The sequence below is a fragment of the Salminus brasiliensis genome, chromosome 1, assembly GCF_030463535.1.
Source record: "Salminus brasiliensis chromosome 1, fSalBra1.hap2, whole genome shotgun sequence".
NCBI classification, from domain to species: Eukaryota; Metazoa; Chordata; class Actinopteri; order Characiformes; family Bryconidae; genus Salminus; species Salminus brasiliensis.
The window spans coordinates 2,325,758-2,341,463 of record NC_132878.1 but is presented as its reverse complement, the minus strand read 5'-3'; the positions used below and the strand labels follow the sequence as shown (position 1 = coordinate 2,341,463).

General features: G+C 39.0%; 1 protein-coding gene and 1 long non-coding RNA gene across 3 annotated transcripts in view; one reads left to right on the top strand and one right to left on the bottom strand.

The window, feature by feature from the left end:
* Window positions 1–3,750, bottom strand: part of kif1ca (kinesin family member 1C, a) — a 43,661-nt gene extending 39,911 nt beyond the window's left edge. Inside the window, exon 1 of one of the 2 annotated variants that reach the window (XM_072692381.1) lies at window positions 3,092–3,750. The gene's annotated coding sequence lies outside the window, so the exon portion shown is untranslated. Of the gene's footprint in view, window positions 1–474; window positions 570–3,091 lie in introns of those variants that run through there. The other variant, XM_072692389.1, reaches the window with a different exon arrangement.
* Window positions 3,751–7,968: 4,218 nt separating this feature from the next.
* On the top strand, window positions 7,969–15,469 carry LOC140571498 (uncharacterized). Its single transcript, XR_011980651.1, has 3 exons — window positions 7,969–8,051; window positions 8,469–8,541; window positions 15,419–15,469. It is a non-coding gene; the product is annotated as an uncharacterized lncRNA (long non-coding RNA).
* Window positions 15,470–15,706: the final 237 nt, after the last annotated feature.

The window sequence follows — 15,706 nt, the reverse complement described above, 5'->3', positions numbered from 1 at the left end:
ACAGAGAGAGAGAGTCAGAAAGAGAGAGAGACAGAGAGAGAGAGAGACAGAGAGAGACAGAGAGAGACAGAGAGAGAGAGAGAGAGAGAGAGAGAGAGAGAGAGAGAGAGAGAGTAAGGTATGTGTGAGTCTTTGGAATGTCTCTCTGTCATTATAATCTTCAGTCTTCCCTGTAATAAAGGCCTGCAGACGGCAGCTCCACTACTCTCCCACACACACTCACACACACTCACTCACTCACACACACACTCACTCACTCACACACTCACTCACACACTCACACACACACTCACTCACACACACCCTGAAGGCAGACAAACATCTAAATCTGACAGAACCGCAGAACCACAGAACCTCAGCAGTGAGGAATCAGGTTGGAACATTCATGCAGCTGTACGTCACATGCATGGTGTGTGTGTGTGTGTGTGTGTGTGTGTGACTGGACAAATTCAGGAACTGATAAGCAATGTTTACCTGTCCCCAACTGACCAGGATCAGAAACTACAGCCTGACGGACGGGAAAACCGGGAGCGGATTTTCAGGAGCTCCAAACTCCAGAGGACTGCTGACTGAATCTGACCCCAGATTAAACAGACGGCAACGGCTTCAGTTCAGCATCACTTTTCCTCAAAAAAGTCTTACGTAACTCCACATTCTCCCACCTGCGGAACGTGATTCCGGATAAGAGCCGGAATGCTGTAAATGCCAGACAACTCCACTCTGTGGCAGAGGGGGCGGAGCTTCTCTGCATTCTTTGGAGTTCTGCTTTTTATTTTAGACCCATTCCCTTAAGAGAAGACCCTCACTGTCAGTACACTTGCTGCTAGAGGCCTTGCTGAAGGGCCAGACAATGACAGCACAGCACACCTGGGTATCGAACCCACAACCTTGGGATCAATAACCCAAAGCAAAGCTGGGGTCAGAGCGTAGGGTCAATCCTGCCCATGGCTAGGGAGGTTAGGGAGGGTTAAGGGCCCAAGAGTGGCAGAACCCACAACCCTGTGATCAAGAGGCAGGGCACAGGGTCAGCCTTGCTACAGCACCGCTGAAGAGGAGGGTTAAGGTCCCCAAAAGTAGGTATCGACCCCACAACCCTGTGACCAATAGCCTGGCAGTCTAACCACTGAGACACAACTGCCCTTTAAAAGCAAAGCTTGGGTCAGAGCACAGGGTCAGCCATACTACAGCACTCTTGGAGCAGAGAGGCTTAAGGCTGAACAGTGGGTATTGAACCCGCAACCACATGACCAATAAACCAGTGCTCTTATCACTGAGCCACCACTGCCCTCAAAAAAATAAAGCTGGCGTCAAAGAGCAGGGCCAGTCTTGCTCAAGGCTGGGGCCTTATTCATGGTCCAAAAGTGGCAGCTTAGTGAACTCGAGTATCAAACCCACAACCTTGTGATCAATAAGTCAGCAACCTAACCACTCAGCCATCACTAGTCCAAAAATAAAACTGGTGTCAGAGCACAGGACCAGCCATGCTAAAGCATCCCTGGAGCAGAAAGGGGTTTAGAGCCTTCCTTAAAAGCCCAACAGTGGGTACTGAACCCACAACCATGTGATAAATAACACAACAATACCAATGAGCCAACACTGCCCAACAGCATAACTGGGGTCGGGTCAGAGGGCAGGTTCAGCCATGTTACACCTCCCTTGAGCAAAATGGGCGAACAGTGGCAGCTTAGTAGACCCAGAGATAGAACCCACAACCTTGTGATCAACAACCCAGCGATCTAAATAACCACTCAGCCACGGCTACTACAAAATTATAGCTAGGGTCTGAGGGCAGGGACAGCCATGCCCACATCCACCGTAAACATCCTGATGCTCTGAGCAGACAGAAAAGTAACTGGACAGGTTTGTGGAGTAAGTGAACCGGATGAGTGATGCAGGGTTCAGCATGTTCACACACTCAGCTGACGGTAATGTCAACAGTCATCCCACTGGAGAGGTCACAGAACCGGCAACCCGGTTTAGAGATACACAAGGTGGATACTGTGGTGTGTCTATGCTCCAACTCCCAAACAGGTCCAATTTTACTATTTTTGCATCTACCTGAAGTGTGTTGGGACAGACCTTTCTCACTTTGTTTTGATCTCCCTTTTGATCTGTACATGTATATAATCTATATTTAATCCATATATGTTTATACACGCACTAAATATATACACATATATACATTTACATACACACATACATGTTTGTTTTTGTGTATATATATATATATATATATATATATATATATATATATATATATACACACATACATACATATATATATATATATACACACAGCAATATGTATTTTACATTTAAATACACCCCTTTCTCTCTGTTTTGATCTCCCTTTTGATCTGTACATTTATTTAATCTATATGTACATATATATATATATACACATACATACACACACATACATTTGTGTGTGCATATGTATATATACATTCTCACGCATACACACACACACACACACACATACATATGTATGTGTGTGTGTGTGTGTGTGTATGCGTGAGAATGTGTGTACACATTTTTGAGTGTATATATAAAAATATGCTGAAATATGTAGTAGTAAATATGTAGTAGCTTGTGGAGTGTATGTGCAAGGCTAGTTAGGCTATATATGCTATAGTGTATACACATATAATGTTTATATATATGCATTATATGTATATATAGATATATGTATCTGATATGTATGTATATATATCAGTTACATATATATATATATATATACACACACACACACATATATAAAATAGTGTGTATATATATATACATATAAAATAGTGTGTATATATATATATATATATATATATATATATATATAAAATAGTGTGTATATATATATATATATATATATATAAAATAGTGTGTGTGTATATATATATATATATAAAATAGTGTGTGTATATATATATATATATATATATATATATATATATATATATATCTTAACTAGCCCAGCACATACACTCCAAAAGCTCTACATAACTCAGTGTTATGGACTCTGTTATGATGTTATGATGTAAGACCCCCTAAAACTCCACAGCAGGTTTACTGAGAGTTCCAGCAGGTAAACACTCACCTCTTACTCCAGTCCAGGAACTTCAGAAAGAGGGTCCAGAATCACCAACACCACCAACACCACCAACACCAACACCACCAACACCACCAACACCAACAACAATAACAGCAGCTGTAAATACAGAGCAGTATTAAAGCTCAGGCTCTCAGATCGGCCTCAACCAGCAGCACCTGTCGGCCTCAGCTCTCTCCACATGGCGGCAGAGCCGGGAGGAGGGGGTGGAGGAGGAGGTGGAGGAGGAGGAGGAGGAGGGGGGAGGAAAGTTGGGTGGAAGTTTTCTTTTTCCTCTGCTTCGTCCGCTCACTCTTCACCCACAGACACACACCCGAGCCCAACCAGCCGAACGGGACAGAACATACCCTCCGAACTCTCCCCCTCGACTCTACACCCCTCTCCCCGAAAAAAGGTGGACTTTCGAGCAGCCTGCGCTGTCCCAAATCACTGTAAGTCACACCTCACCGACGAGCCGAAACTTCCAAAAATCCAGCCTCCTCCGACTTCTCCTCCCGAAACACGGCGCTTAAAGATGACAGCGGACCCCTGGTAGTGGTCTGAGTGTGTCTACGAGACCCCCGGACGAGCCGAAACGCTGAAAAGCGGTTAAAGTAAACGGGAGAGGGAAGAGTCGCCGGTGTCCTGGGCCCTGCCTGCTCTCCCCGGTAGAGCCCTCCGCTGACACGCTCATTTTCCCCCCACCCGTATTGCGGCAGGCCCCGCCCCTGCTGCGCTACGATTGGCTGGTAGTTCGTCGTCACCGCATTCCGCGGCTCTAACGCGTTTAAGATGTTTATCGTTACTGAAGATTAATTATTTAATCCCTAATAATAATTCATTAATTTCTATTTTTAATATTTAATTAAATTTAATGTCATTTAATCAAAGTTGAATGTAACCTTTTTTTGTCTTTAGTCTGCTCTCTGCTACTACTAATAAATAATAGCGATATAAATTAAATACGTCATAATAAATATGAAATACATAGATACTATAATATTCATTCTTTTAATAATTTTTTAAATATGCTAAACACTTACAAAAGTATTAACAACCCCCTAATCAATCAAATTGCAGGAGGGCGGAGCTGTAGTCCTGGAAATGTTAGTGAAATTAATGTCATTTTTATTATTTTATTATATTATTTTATTATTTTAACTTATTTAGTTCGTTTTATATAAATAAATAAATAATAAATAAATGTTTCACGTTCGTTAGAAATCTGCAGCTGTTGTGTGTGTTAAACTTTCTCTACTTCAGTTCTTCTTCACCTTTTATTTAAATAGATAGTTTATTGGTTTAATACTTAAATAAATAGGTATTTCGAGCAGGTCTCTTCTCATTAATCAACATTTAAACTAATAAACGAAATAAAACAGAACTTTTAGCCAGTCGTGTCGCGGGAGGCGGGGTGTGCCGGAAAACGGGTGGGAAGTAAAAGCACTGCCCGGTCTGCTGGTATCCGGCAGTGGCCTGTGTGTCTTTGTGGAGGGGGGTGTAGAGGGGTGTAGAGGTGGGGTCTGGTTAAAGTGACCGCAGCGGGGTCTGTTAATAGAGCAGGACGTCACCCACACACGAACACACATCACTTCCGTCTAAAAAAAGAAACTGCACTGGAGTAACACAAGAGGGGTGGGGGGGGGGGGGGGTAGTTTGAGAGGGGGGGCTGAAAATCATCATCATCATCATCATCATCATCATCATCATCCTCTTAACATCTTTTTTGGGGGGTGTTTGGGGTTATTCTTCTCTCAGGGGAACATTTATGCAGATTATTAACTGATGTTAGAATTACTTTATTACAAAATATAGCTTATAAATTCTATATATTACATAGCTGTATAAATTCCCCAACACACCATTTCTTTTTATTAAATAAAAATATTAATGTTAATTAAACATTCATATTGTAAATATTCAAATATACATTCAAATATATACAATATGTATTTTTATATATTTTTGTTTTGTATTATTCACCATCTATCCAACCTATTTTTAATATACAGCATATTATCTATACAGCATATTTTTTACAAATATATTATTGTCACCAAAACTGCCATCATTGCTGATTTTGATGTGTGGAAAAGTGATTAATTTAGTTATCACTTTTTATTAATAAAAGTAGATTTATTCCGTGTTGTTGCAGTTTCTGTAGTTTCTGCAGTTTCTGCAGTTTCTGTAGTTTCTGCAGTTTCTGTAGTTTCTGTAGTTTCTGCAGTTTCTGTAGTTTCTGTAGTTTCTACAGTTTCTGCAGTTTCTGTAGTTTCTGCAGTTTCTGCAGTTTCTACAGTTTCTGCAGTTTCTGTAGTTTCTGCAGTTTCTGCAGTTTCTGTAGTTTCTGCAGTTTCTACAGTTTCTGTAGTTTCTGCAGTTTCTGTAGTTTCTGTAGTTTCTGTAGTTTCTGCAGTTTCTGTAGTTTCTACAGTTTCTGCAGTTTCTGCAGTTTCTGCAGTTTCTACAGTTTCTGTAGTTTCTGCAGTTTCTGTAGTTTCTGCAGTTTCTGCAGTTTCTGTAGTTTCTACAGTTTCTGTAGTTTCTGCAGTTTCTACAGTTTCTGTAGTTTCTGTAGTTTCTGCAGTTTCTGTAGTTTCTGCAGTTTCTGTAGTTTCTGTAGTTTCTGCAGTTTCTGTAGTTTCTGCAGTTTCTGTAGTTTCTGTAGTTTCTACAGTTTCTGTAGTTTCTGTAGTTTCTACAGTTTCTGTAGTTTCTGCAGTTTCTGTAGTTTCTGTAGTTTCTGCAGTTTCTGTAGTTTCTACAGTTTCTGCAGTTTCTACAGTTTCTGTAGTTTCTGCAGTTTCTGTAGTTTCTGTAGTTTCTACAGTTTCTGCAGTTTCTGTAGTTTCTGCAGTTTCTGTAGTTTCTGTAGTTTCTACAGTTTCTGCAGTTTCTGCAGTTTCTACAGTTTCTGTAGTTTCTGCAGTTTCTGTAGTTTCTGTAGTTTCTGTAGTTTCTGCAGTTTCTGTAGTTTCTACAGTTTCTGCAGTTTCTGCAGTTTCTACAGTTTCTGTAGTTTCTGCAGTTTCTGTAGTTTCTGCAGTTTCTGTAGTTTCTACAGTTTCTGCAGTTTCTACAGTTTCTGTAGTTTCTGTAGTTTCTGTAGTTTCTGCAGTTTCTGTAGTTTCTGCAGTTTCTGCAGTTTCTGTAGTTTCTGCAGTTTCTGTAGTTTCTGTAGTTTCTGCAGTTTCTGCAGTTTCTGTAGTTTCTGTAGTTTCTGCAGTTTCTGCAGTTTCTGTAGTTTCTGCAGTTTCTGTAGTTTCTGTAGTTTCTGCAGTTTCTGTAGTTTCTGCAGTTTCTGCAGGCTGTTGAGCAGTGTTAGACCCTGGGTCAGTTTCCTGAAAAAGTGCTAATTGTCTTTACTGCAGAAATTAATTATGGTTGTGGTGGTAATGACACCTGGTGATGGTAATGACCATAAATATTACTTAAACTGTTTAGAAATGAACATTAAATGTAAACTAAACTTCCTAAAACTTAATTTCACTCTACATGTCTTTCAGTCAATGTGGCCTCGAGACATCAGTTAGTAAGTGCACTCTTTGGAATTACCTGGATTTGTTTTTATGTCCAGCATTATGTTTTACTTTAAGGTATGTAAACATGATGTTAATTAATAATACTATACTATATATTTACTATACTTAATGTATACATACATCATACATTATAACAAAGGATATATATATATATATATATATATACACACACACATATTAACCATCATAACCTTTAATTAATAAAAAAATATGTTAGTTATAAGAAAAAAATTATGATGATTATAATGATTATTATTATCATATATATATTTTTTATTATAACCAACATATTTTATTAACACATTAACTTTTAACAACAATTATGCAGGTAATATTTGTATTATACACCCCTGTCATATTTTTGTATCCTTTATTAAATAGTGTTTAATAAATGTAAGGACTCTTAAGCTGCGTGTTTACCGCTTTTATTTTGTAAGGATTTTTAACTGACTTTATGTAGCTTAGCATCTCAGTCAGGCTTATAATTACACCCATTCTAGTCAGGGGGTTGTTATAGCCTTCAGAAATCTACCAGATTAAACAAGAGAATAGTGAAATATATGTATATATATATAGTTATCTATAGAAGTTTATTAAACTTTAATACTTTATTAAAACTTGAATTTGTGAAGAGAGATCGGGCTCGCTAGCTAACTCTCCGTTAGCCACAGGGCGCTAACCGTTGCTGGGGTGCCCGCAGCTGCAGGGGGCTGGTTCGGTTAATTCTGCTGTAATGTGGCACCAAAAGAGCACAAAAACACAGAACCAAGCGCCTGGCACCAGGGAGCATGGCCTGTTCCCTTCTTTTGCGAAGTAAGTCACAAAATATTAATGCGCTAAATTACTTTCCATCAGTAACTTATTAATGTTCAATACAAAACATCAAAACTCATTCCTGTTGCCTTAGGGTTTTTTAAATGACCGGATTATTAATTAAATTCATTTAAATTCGGTCATTTTGGGATCCTACAAGATTAGAAATCATGAAAACAGCGTAAATCAGAATATTTAGCTAATATTGTCGGCACTAAGTGCAATAAAACTACAAATCCCATGAATCAGTGCGTCGCTTCTTTATGGCTGTGTATGGGAGGGGCGTGATCAGCGTGCCGGACTTTGTAGTCCGTATACGACGAAAAGGTCGTAAATTACGCATTTTTGTTTTTGGTGAACTAAGCATTTAACTAACGGAATAAACAGAGATTTGCGGACACGCTAAGATGCAGTGTGTGTAACTCAGCTGGCTAACTGCTACGCTGTGAGCTACAACAGCACGACAGCGCTCTGACCCGCATTTATTTGTGAGTTTGTGGCTCCCCCTGCAGGCGGTCGTGGGAAGTGCATCGTCAGCATGAGAGCGCCTCTCAGGATCCAGCACTCAGCCAGTACGATGATTCCTTTTGGGACAAAATCTTGCAAACTCCCAGGTGGGTCTGATAGAACCTCTTAGGTAGATGCCCACCACTGCTTCTTAATATTTATATTAATAAATGAAGTAGGATGAATATTAATATTTATATTCATCTCCTGATTCAAATTACCTATTTAAATTAATTGGCAAAAATCTAAAAGGTTTATTTACATACAGGCATGTATTTACCCTACAGCAGCCTAGCCCCACCCACTACACTAATGAGGTTATGAGCGATTAAGCTTTTAGAAAGAGGCACACTGCAGGGCAGCCAATCAGAACAGGGCTTGTTAACATATAACAGCCTTAAAGGCGCAGTAACAGAAACAGCCTGTTTAATTTCAAGGGGTAAAGAGAGATTAGAAAACTATGATGTAAAAAGTAATTCTGTATCCAAACATTATAAATGTTTGTTTGTTTGTTTGTTTGTCAGTGAGGAGGCGTTCGGCCATGATCCGTTCTATGATAATGGATTACGCTTGTTCTCCACTGCACCTGTTGAGCAGGTATGATACCCTCTACCATCTGAATTCAGTGTCCTTTTTAAAACTCTGTTTATTTAATTATGTTCTACTATTTAAAGGCTTTTCGTCCAGAGGATTCAACCTGTCCTCTCTAGAGAGTCACCCAGTTTCTCATCATCTTAAGACTTGACTATTATAACTCTCTTCTGGCTGGTCTCCCTCTGCGCACCATCAGGCCCCTGCAACTGATCCAGAACACAGCAGCACAGCCATGTTCACAGCCATGTTCACAGCCATGTTCACAGCCATGTTCACAGCCATGTTCAGCTCCTCCTCCACTGCTGCGTTCTCTCTTCACTGCAGCTTCCTGTAGCTGCTGCCCAGGTCATCAAACCCAGACTGAAGACCCTCCTCTTCTGAGAGGACTTAGAGGCAGAGTGTAGAGTGTGTGGAGGATTGGGGTCTCCAGACTGATTCTGTATTTAGTCTAAGATTAGAGGATCTTCTGGATTCTAGTCTCTACAAACTAGCTAAAGGTATTTTCTGAGGAGTGAAGCCCAGCTGTAAGTGGCTCTAATGGCACCTAGGCATTAGTTCACTGCATAAGCCATTACTTTTAAGGCTGGTTAGCTCTCAGAAATGCGTGAAGTCATCCACCAGTTCTCTAAAATAGCTCAGAGGTGTATCTCATTACCCTTCAACAGGCAAACATCTGCCGATCAGCCATAACATTAGCACCGCCTGCCTAATCTTGAGTAGCCCCCACTTTTGCTGCCACAACAGATCTGACCATTTGAGGCATGACCTCCACAAGGAGGACTCCTCTGCTGGCGTCCTGCGGTATCCGGCACCAGGACGTTAGCAGCGGACCCTCTGCAGTTCTCCTCAGTCACTTTGATGCACGTCTCGAATCATCGTGAACGTTTTGCCCAACGGTGAGCGCCTTTCCCAAATCTGCTCATACAGACGGCACCACGGGATGGATTTCCAGCAAAGTGCTCAAACCTCTTCAGTTCAGGGCATCAGAATGACAAGTCCTGTCAGTCAAAACGCTCATTCAGGTAGTGCATCAGTATTGATCCCGGCCAAAAATGGATGGTTTTGGACTTCAACATTGAGAGAAAAGGGGGCAGAGCACTACGGGCTTTCTCACTTGCTTTGGTACAGTGCTCGGATGAAGCTCAGCGTTGTAGCATTTTGGACATGGCCTGTTTTTCTTGTCCGGAATGTGGAGGCTAAGTATTTTCTGGTGAGGTTTCTGATGACACTGAAAAAGCTAAAAGCTGTGTTGAATTGACCAATTTTATCAGTACAGGGTTCAGGGTTCAACAGTACTGCGGGATCACGTTCATGCTCTTACTGGAATTTGCTGACAGGCCGCGTCACTGTGGTTGTTATTGATTACGGTCAAGAATGTCAAAATGCCAGGTCATATTTTAAAAATATCAGTGTACACTCCCAGGCGCTCCCAAGCTCAGAATACTTGGTTTGGGCCGGCCAGAGTCTCCATATAAACCCTATAGAACAGAATTTTAGCCTGAAGACTCTTCCTTCTGTGTAAGACTGTCAGCAAGCTTACCTACACGACTTCCTAATGTACAGAATACAGGCGTAAGCATCCACCCTGAGACACTTTAGCTATTTGTTGATGATTTAATGTAAAGCATCTTGATTTGAACTTGAACTTGGATGAAAATTACCAGCATTTTTTACATTTACAGCATCTGACACTCGTATCCAGAGTGACTTACAAGGTTGCTCGTATTACACAGGAGAGCTAATGTAGTGTTAGGACTCTTATTGGTGTAGCGCAGCATAGTCATTTAGACCAGGAATCGAACCCCAGTCTCCCACATGGTGTGGTAGCTCACTGGCAGGTATCTGTTGCGCCACACCTAGCATTCTGTACTTTTACTGTGTGGTATACATTGAAAGTAACCATACTGGATATTAATGTCATTAGAGCTTCATACTGGATATTAATGTTATTAGAGCTTCATACTGGATATTAATGTCATTAGAGCTTCATACTGGATATTAATGTTATTAGAGCTTCATACTGGATATTAATGTTATTAGAGCTTCATACTGGATATTAATGTCATTAGAGCTTCATACTGGATATTAATGTTATTAGAGCTTCATACTGGATATTAATGTCATTAGAGCTTCATACTGGATATTAATGTTATTAGAGATTCATACTGGATATTAATGTTATTAGAGATTCATACTGGATATTAATGTTATTAGAGCTTCATACTGGATATTAATGTTATTAGAGCTTCATACTGGACATTAATGTTATTAGAGCTTCATACTGGACATTAATGTCATTAGAGCTTTATACTGGATATTAATGTCATTAGAGCTTCATACTGGATATTAATGTCATTAGAGCTTCATACTGGACATTAATGTCATTAGAGCTTCATACTGGATATTAATGCTATTAGAGCTTCATACTGGATATTAATGCTATTAGAGCTTCATACTGGATATTAATGTCATTAGAGCTTCATACTGGATATTAATGTCATTAGAGCTTCATACTGGACATTAATGTCATTAGAGCTTCATACTGGATATTAATGTCATTAGAGCTTCATACTGGATATTAATGTCATTAGAGCTTCATACTGGACATTAATGTTATTAGAGCTTCATACTGGATATTAATGATATTAGAGCTTCATACTGGATATTAATGTCATTAGAGCTTCATACTGGATATTAATGTCATTAGAGCTTCATACTGGATATTAATGTTATTAGAGCTTCATACTGGATTATAATGATATTAGAGCTTCATACTGGATATTAATGATATTAGAACTTCATACTGGATATTAATGTTATTAGAGCTTCATACTGGATATTAATGTCATTAGAGCTTCATACTGGATATTAATGTCATTAGAGCTTCATACTGGATATTAATGTTATTAGAGCTTCATACTGGATATTAATGGTATTAGAACTTCATACTGGATATTAATGTTATTAGAGCTTCATACTGGATATTAATGTCATTAGAGCTTCATACTGGATATTAATGTTATTAGAGCTTCATACTGGATATTAATGTCATTAGAGCTTCATACTGGATATTAATGTCATTAGAGCTTCATACTGGACATTAATGTTATTAGAGCTTCATACTGGATATTAATGTCATTAGAGCTTCATACTGGACATTAATGTTATTAGAGCTTCATACTGGATATTAATGTCATTGGAGCTTCATACTGGATATTAATGATATTAGAGCTTCATACTGGATATTAATGTCATTAGAGCTTCATACTGGATATTAATGTCATTAGAGCTTCATACTGGACATTAATGTTATTAGAGCTTTATACTGGATATTAATGTCATTAGAGCTTCATACTGGATATTAATGTCATTAGAGCTTCATACTGGATATTAATGTCATTAGAGCTTCATACTGGACATTAATGTTATTAGAGCTTTATACTGGATATTAATGTCATTAGAGCTTCATACTGGACATTAATGTTATTAGAGCTTTATACTGGATATTAATGTCATTAGAGCTTCATACTGGATATTAATGTCATTAGAGCTTCATACTGGACATTAATGTTATTAGAGCTTCATACTGGATATTAATGATATTAGAGCTTCATACTGGATATTAATGTCATTAGAGCTTTATACTGGATATTAATGTCATTAGAGCTTCATACTGGATATTAATGTCATTAGAGCTTCATACTGGATATTAATGTTATTAGAGCTTCATACTGGATATTAATGTTATTAGAGCTTCATACTGGATTATAATGATATTAGAGCTTCATACTGGATATTAATGATATTAGAACTTCATACTGGATATTAATGTTATTAGAGCTTCATACTGGATATTAATGTCATTAGAGCTTCATACTGGATATTAATGTTATTAGAGCTTCATACTGGATATTAATGTTATTAGAGCTTCATACTGGATATTAATGGTATTAGAACTTCATACTGGATATTAATGTTATTAGAGCTTCATACTGGATATTAATGTCATTAGAGCTTCATACTGGATATTAATGTTATTAGAGCTTCATACTGGATATTAATGTCATTAGAGCTTCATACTGGATATTAATGATATTAGAGCTTCATACTGGATATTAATGTTATTAGAGCTTCATACTGGATATTAATGTCATTAGAGCTTCATACTGGACATTAATGTTATTAGAGCTTCATACTGGATATTAATGTTATTAGAGTTTCATACTGGATATTAATGTTATTAGAACTTCATACTGGATATTAATGTCATTAGAGCTTCATACTGGATATTAATGTTATTAGAGCTTCATACTGGATATTAATGTCATTAGAGCTTCATACTGGATATTAATGATATTAGAGCTTCATACTGGATATTAATGTCATTAGAGCTTTATACTGGATATTAATGTCATTAGAGCTTCATACTGGATTTTAATGTTATTAGAGCTTAATACTGGATATTAATGTCATTAAAGCTTCATACTGGATATTAATGTTATTAGAGCTTCATACTGGATTATAATGATATTAGAGCTTTATACTGGATATTAATGTTATTAGAGCTTCATACTGGATATAAAGGCTATTAGAGCTTCATACTGGATATTAATGTTATTAGAGCTTCATACTGGATATTAATGTCATTAGAGCTTCATACTGGATATTAATGTTATTAGAGCTTCATACTGGATATTAATGTCATTAGAGCTTCATACTGGATATTAATGTTATTAGAGCTTCATACTGGATATTAATGTCATTAGAGCTTCATACTGGATATTAATGTTATTAGAACTTCATACTGGAAATTAATGCTATTAGAGCTTCATACTGGATATTAATGTTATTAGAGCTTCATTCTGAATCAACTAAATAATAATAAATTACATTATTAATTAAGTAAAAATATAAACTGATTAAGGTCTGATTAAACGTGATTGCTACAGGTAATAAGTTGCTGTTTACCTGGCCAGGTGTGTGGCCATATGGGAAGCGGCCTCTGTCTGGAAAAACTGCCCTCTCCAGCAAACCTGATGGGCAAAAAGAAGAAGAAAGGTGGAGCACAGAGAGGAGATGCTGCAGAGAGACACGTCACAGCTGTAGCACAGCATATCACACAGCTGAGGAGAAAACAGAGCTTAATAGACAGGTCAGAGAGAGAGAGAGAGAGAGTTAGATAGACAGGAGAGCTACACTATGTGGACAAAAGTATTTGGACACCTGCTCATTCATTGTTTCTTCTGAAATCAAGGGTATTAAAAATTGTTTAACCAGCTTCTGTTGGAGTAACTGTTTCTACTGTCCAGGGAACACAGCTTTCTGCTAGATATTAGAGGAGCATTGCTGTGAGCTCCTCCACCATCATTCCAGAGAACACAGTTCCTCCTCTGCTCCACAGCTCAACGCTGGGGGGCTTTATACCCCTCTAGCCCACTCCTGGCATTAGGCAGCATGGAGCCAATAGGTTCATGATGTCCTATTCTATTAACAGTACTACTCTACAGGGACTAGACAAGCTATGTGTGTGCATTTGCACATCTGTGTCAGCAATAGATGCAACTTAAAGAAGCTGAATGCATTCATTAGAAGGGGTGTCCACAAACTTTTAGACAGATAGTGTAGTTAGACAGACTAAGTTGTTATTATCTATGCTGTATATCTGCTGCAGGTTGAAGGTGGACAAGTGGTGGGGCAGTTCGGTGGTTATGAGGTCAGAGGAGGGGTGTGTGGGCGCTGAAGGAGAGCAGACCGAGGCTGAGGGAGAGATTCACACACATCTAACTGACAACATTTTCAGCCATGAGGTCAGAGAACACTTCTCTAATAGTGTCCAGACATCTCATCTCATGGATTTGGTATGGAACTTCAGATAAGATAAGATAATCCTTTATTAGTCCCACAGTGGGGAAATTCTCAGTGGTAGTCTTACTTTTAATTAATATGTTGTGAAATATGAATAGCTTAGTTTTTAATGATTAAATATTAAATTCTAATAATATAAATGACTTATAAACAGTATAACATACATACACACTAATATATTCACTATAAAAGTGCACTTCCTGAAGGAAATACAAAGTGATTGTACATCGTAGGCTTAGAGTTCAATGACCAAGAAGTTGCTAGGGTGTTGCTAGGCAGCTGTTTTGTGCTCACTGTGTTATTTGCTGCAAGTTACTGTGCAGTTGCTATGGCATTCCATGTGGCTACTAGAGTTTTGGTATGTGGTTGTTAGGTAATTAATGGATGGTTGCTAGAGTGTTGCTAAGCTGTGTTTAGGTGGTTGCTGGGTGGTTGCTTTGGTATCCCAGGTGATTGCTAAGGTGTTGCTATGGCATTCCAGGTGGTTTCGGGGCAGCTCCAGGCTCAGCGGTGCATGCTCACAAATTCCATCACTAATGGTGAAGATGGGTGTTACTGTGTCGTTGCTGTGGCATTCCAGGTGGTTACTCCGGTGTTGCTAAGTGGTAGTTCCTCTGTGGTTGCTTTGGTTTCCCAGATGATTGCTAGGGTGTTACTACGTTGTTGCTGTGGCGTTCCTTGTGGTTATGCCAGTGTTATTAAGTGGTTGTTAGTTTGTTGCCGGGTGCAGTTTCAGGTGGTTACCAGAGTGTTTCTAAGGGACTGTTAAGTGGTTGCTATGGAAGGGTTGCTATGAGGTTGCAATATATTGTAAACCAGCTGTGGGATCTCTAGTACCTTGTAGGGAGTTTCTGCTGGTTGCTAACGTGTTCCAGGTGGTTGCTAGGGCACAGCCAGGTATTTGTTGGGTAGAGAGCCGCTGACTAGGTGTTAAGCTTGCGGTGGTTGCTGTGGTATCTCACATGGTGGTATAGTTGATACTGATATTTAATATTTGCTGTGTTTTCTGATCCAGTACGTGGACGGTGGATGTGAGCAGCTGCTGGACCTCGCTCCTGGTGGAAACCCTATGATGTCCTTTGTTGTGGGTGGAACGGCTCACAGAGAAGTTCCGAGGAAATTAGAGCGGCCCACCATGTCCCACAATGAATTCTGGGGAATTGGCTATAATACTGAAGAATAGCAGTGATACACACATTCTGGACACTTTATCAGAAACACTTCCCTTTTGGCTCCCCTATACAGTTCTTTAGTTACATACTGTAGCCCCTGTAGCACAGGACAGAGACCAGAAATTGACCAC